General features: G+C 43.5%; 1 pseudogene; it reads right to left on the bottom strand.

Annotated features, from left to right (window-relative positions):
- Window positions 1-809: 809 nt before the first annotated feature.
- Window positions 810-1,445, bottom strand: Eif3k-ps2 (eukaryotic translation initiation factor 3, subunit K, pseudogene 2; annotated as a pseudogene).
- Between the last annotated feature and the right edge of the window lie 3,975 nt (window positions 1,446-5,420).

The following is a 5,420-nucleotide window of genomic DNA, read 5'->3' as shown; positions in this document are numbered from 1 at the left end:
CCTGTTGTGAGCTGTCACCCATGCTTAGGTGTGCTTTAGTTTGAGTCATTTCTGTTTCTGTAGGTAACCTCTCACCCACACTCCTGTAAGTAACCCCAGGAAAAACTGATTGGTTCACCACGTTGGACGTAGGTGGTATCTGTACTTTGTTCTGTTGTGGGCTCCCTATTTGGGGTGAATAGATGTATGTGTTTTTTCACTGCAAAAAACATTTTTGTCACACAACAGTATACATAATGAATTCCATGTTAGTCAAGGCTAAAGGCTATCCCTGAACAAACAAAAATTGTGTGTGTGTGTGTGTGTGTGTGTGTGTGTGTGTGTGTGTGTATGGTTGTGTGTGCCTGTGTGCACAGATTGGAGAGGTCCACATTAACTGTTTGACTGTTTACCTCTCTTGCCCTCCACCACAGTTTTTCAGACAGGGTTTCTCACTGAACTGGAAGCTCATCAAATTGGCTCTGGCTGGCCAATAAGCTGCAGGGATTTACCTCTGTCTGTCTGGAGATATAAACACAAGTACATGTGGGTGAGCAAGCTTTCTAATTAACATATCTCTTTGGCGGAGCACTGCAATCCTTCCAAGCAAGTCTGAAATGTGAGCCAGGGAAAGAGAAAAACACGAATGCTTAGTTAACTTTTTTTTTGCTCATCCCTGGACCCCAGCAAATTGGTTGGTGCTACTCAAGTTCGGGGTATGTTTTCCATGTTTAGTTAAAACTTCCTGAAAAAACTAGTGTGTGTGTGTGTGTGTGTGTGTGTGTGTGTGTGTGTGTGTAGTAAACAAATCTTTATTGATGCACATACAATTACTGGGAGGAGGCCACGATGCTGGACGAACTGTCAAAGTCAATCTTCTCCACGATGTTCTTGGGCTTAATGCTCTCCTCCTGGCTGCAGATGAAGATCTGCCCAGACTCGTCAGCGCTCCAACCCTACTTGCTCACCCACACCTTCAGCTGGTTGTCACTCAGGTCTCTGAGCACCTCAGCCAGCAGCCAGAGATTGATGTGCTGGCACGTGATACCCACCACGTGGCAGATAAAGTTTCGGACAATCTTCAAAGCCTTATGCCTTCCAGGAGGTCCATGATCTCATCTAGGGCTTGCCAGAATGTTTGAAAGTGGCAGGTCTCCAGCAGGTCCCCAAAGTAACATATCTGTTGGATGGGCTGCTCTTCTTGATGTTGCCTGGTGGATCATACATTTGCACAGTGTGGGGCAGGTTGGTGAAGAGTTTCAGCAGAATCTAGGTAGTGACTGTGGTCTGGAAGAAGGCGGGGTTGAACAGTTTCAGGACGGCCAGGTTGGTCTCCAGATCATAGGCATTCTCCTGGCTTGTGTCTCCACATACCGCTCCAGGGTAGCCAAGTTCTCAGGATTGTACCTGTCGATACCCTTGAGCAACTTGCCCATGTTTCTTCTCATCTGTTCAAACATCACCATGATCACTGTTGCCTTCTGTAGTCCCAGCTGGAGCTGAACACCACATAAGGTGCTTAGTATTCGAGCCTGAAAAAACTTTTATAGTGATTCTATTTTTTTCTTTTGAGACAAGGTCTTACTATGTAGCCTTGGTTGTCCTGGAACTTACTACATAGATGAGACTGACCTCAAACTCGCAGAGATCCTCCTGACTCTGTCTTGACTGGTGATTCTTAATCTAGTCAAGCTGTTGTTGAAGATTTATTTGATAATTGTACAGTCCTTTTCAATTTTAACATATTTATTTACTTTCCTGTTCTATTGCCTTGTCTACAACCTTCAATATAATAATGAATGATGTGGCAAGATGATGTTCTTGTCAAATTTGTATTTGCCTTCTTCCTAACAATGGAAATACCTCTAAAAATTTCCCAATACTTTTAAGTACAGATGGTTTGGGAATTCCTTTTCATTTTAAAGTCCACTTCTATTCCTGATTCCAGTTCTTCACATTTGAATTCTATTTAGTTCTAATAGACTTTTTCAAAATATCTTGGGCCTGTGAAAATCTTGCTAGAGAAAAAGGGGAGGAGCTGGAGAGATGGTTCTATAGTTAAAACCATGAGTTCTTTTCCCAGCACCCACAGGATTTCAGTCCCAGAGTGTCTGATGCACTCTTCTGATCTCCAAATGCACCAGACATGCTCATGGTATACATAATACATACAGGCAAAAATACTCATATGTATAACATTTAAAAATAAATAAAAAATTTAAAGTCTACCATGTTCTATATTTTAGGACTTACTTTTTTTTTTTTTATTAACTTGAGTATTTCTTATATACATTTCGAGTGTTATTCCCTTTCCCGGTTTCCGGGCAAACATCCCCCTCCCCCCTCCCCTTCCTTATGGGTTTTCCCCTCCCAACCCTCCCCCCATTGCCGCCCTCCCCCCATAGACTAGTTCACTGGGGGTTCAGTCTTAGCAGGACCCAGGGCTTCCCCTTCCACTGGTGCTCTTACTAGGATATTCATTGCTACCTATGGGGTCAGAGTCCAGGGTCAGTCCATGTATAGTCTTTAGGTAGTGGCTTAGTCTCTGGAAGCTCTGGTTGCTTGGCATTGTACTTTTGGGGTCTCGAGCCCCTTCAAGCTCTTCCAGTTCTTTCTCTGATTCCTTCAATAGGGGACCTATTCTCAGTTCAGTGGTTTGCTGCTGGCATTCGCCTCTGTATTTGCTGTATTCTGGCTGTGTCTCTCAGGAGCGATCTACATCCGGCTCCTGTCGGTCTGCACTTCTTTGCTTCATCCATCTTGTCTAATTGGGTGGCTGTATATGTATGGGTCACATGTGGGGCAGGCTCTGAATGGGTGTTCCTTCAGTCTCTGTTTTAATCTTTGCCTCTCCCTTCCCTGCCAAGGGTATTCTTTTTCCTCATTTAAAGAAGGAGTGAAGCATTCACATTTTGATCATCCGTCTTGAGTTTCGTTTGTTCTAGGGATCTAGGGTAATTCAAGCATTTGGGCTAATAGCCACTTATCAATGAGTGCATACCATGTATGTCTTTCTGTGATTGGGTTAGCTCACTCAGGATGATATTTTCTAGTTCCAACCATTTGCCTACGAATTTCATAAACTCGTTGTTTTTGATAGCTGAGTAATATGCCATTGTGTAGATGTACCACATTTTCTGTATCCATTCCTCTGTTGAAGGGCATCTGGGTTCTTTCCATTTTCTGGCTATTATAAATAAGGCTGCGATGAACATAGTGGAGCACGTGTCTCTTTTATATGTTGAGGCATCTTTTGGGTATATGCCCAAGAGAGGTATAGCTGGATCCTCAGGCAGTTCAATGTCCAATTTTCTGAGGAACCTCCAGACTGATTTCCAGAATGGTTTTACCAGTCTGCAACCCCACCAACAATGGAGGAGTGTTCCTCTTTCTCCACATCCTCGCCAGCATCTGCTGTCACCTGAGTTTTTGATCTTAGCCAATCGCACTGGTGTGAGGTGAAATCTCAGGGTTGTTTTGATTTGCATTTCCCTTATGACTAAAGATGTTGAACATTTCTTTAGGTGTTTCTCAGCCATTCGGCATTCCTCAGCTGTGAATTCTTTGTTTAGCTCTGAACCCCATTTTTTTTTCATCCACATTTTTTTTTATTAACTTGAGTATTTCTTATATACATTTCGAGTGTTATTCCCTTTCCCGGTTTCCGGGCAAACATCCCCCTCCCCCCTCCCCTTCCTTATGGGTGTTCCCCTCCCAACCCTCCCCCTATTGCCGCCCTCCCCCCATAGACTAGTTCACTGGGGGTTCAGTCTTAGCAGGACCCAGGGCTTCCCCTTCCACTGGTGCTCTTACTAGGATATTCATTGCTACCTATGGGGTCAGAGTCCAGGGTCAGTCCATGTATAGTCTTTAGGTAGTGGCTTAGTCCCTGGAAGCTCTAGTTGCTTGGCATTGTTGTACTTTTGGGGTCTCGAGCCCCTTCAAGCTCTTCCAGTTCTTTCTCTGATTCCTTCAATAGGGGACCTATTCTCAGTTCAGTGGTTTGCTGCTGGCATTCGCCTCTGTATTTGCTGTATTCTGGCTGTGTCTCTCAGGAGCGATCTACATCCGGCTCCTGTCGGTCTGCACTTCTTTGCTTCATCCATCTTGTCTAATTGGGTGGCTGTATATGTATGGGCCACATGTGGGGCAGGCTCTGAATGGGTGTTCCTTCAGTCTCTGTTTTAATCTTTGCTCTCCCTTCCCTGCCAAGGGTATTCTTTTTCCTCATTTAAAGAAGGAGTGAAGCATTCACATTTTGATCATCCGTCTTGAGTTTCGTTTGTTCTAGGGATCTAGGGTAATTCAAGCATTTGGGCTAATAGCCACTTATCAATGAGTGCATACCATGTATGTCTTTCTGTGATTGGGTTAGCTCACTCAGGATGATATTTTCTAGTTCCAACCATTTGCCTACGAATTTCATAAACTCGTTGTTTTTGATAGCTGAGTAATATGCCATTGTGTAGATGTACCACATTTTCTGTATCCATTCCTCTGTTGAAGGGCATCTGGGTTCTTTCCATTTTCTGGCTATTATAAATAAGGCTGCGATGAACATAGTGGAGCACGTGTCTCTTTTATATGTTGAGGCATCTTTTGGGTATATGCCCAAGAGAGGTATAGCTGGATCCTCAGGCAGTTCAATGTCCAATTTTCTGAGGAACCTCCAGACTGATTTCCAGAATGGTTTTACCAGTCTGCAACCCCACCAACAATGGAGGAGTGTTCCTCTTTCTCCACATCCTCGCCAGCATCTGCTGTCACCTGAGTTTTTGATCTTAGCCAATCGCACTGGTGTGAGGTGAAATCTCAGGGTTGTTTTGATTTGCATTTCCCTTATGACTAAAGATGTTGAACATTTCTTTAGGTGTTTCTCAGCCATTCGGCATTCCTCAGCTGTGAATTCTTTGTTTAGCTCTGAACCCCATTTTTTAATAGGGTTATTTGTTTCCCTGCGGTCTAACTTCTTGAGTTCTTTGTATATTTTGGATATAAGGCCTCTATCTGTTGTAGGATTGGTAAAGATCTTTTCCCAATCTGTTGGTTGCCGTTTTGTCCTAACCACAGTGTCCTTTGCCTTACAGAAGCTTTGCAGTTTTATGAGATCCCATTTGTCGATTCTTGATCTTAGAGCATAAGCCATTGGTGTTTTGTTCAGGAAATTTTTTCCAGTGCCCATGTGTTCCAGATGCTTCCCTAGTTTTTCTTCTATTAGTTTGAGTGTGTCTGGTTTGATGTGGAGGTCCTTGATCCACTTGGACTTAAGCTTTGTACAGGGTGATAAGCATGGATCGATCTGCATTCTTCTACATGTTGCCCTCCAGTTGAACCAGCACCATTTGCTGAAAATGCTATCTTTTTTCCATTGGATGGTTTTAGCTCCTTTGTCAAAAATCAAGTGACCATAGGTGTGTGGGTTCATTTCTGGGTCTTCAATT

Source organism: Rattus norvegicus, chromosome X (genome assembly GCF_036323735.1).
Source record: "Rattus norvegicus strain BN/NHsdMcwi chromosome X, GRCr8, whole genome shotgun sequence".
Classification (NCBI taxonomy): domain Eukaryota; kingdom Metazoa; phylum Chordata; class Mammalia; order Rodentia; family Muridae; genus Rattus; species Rattus norvegicus.
The sequence above is the reverse complement of the archived record's forward strand: the minus strand, read 5'-3'. Positions and strand labels throughout refer to the sequence as shown.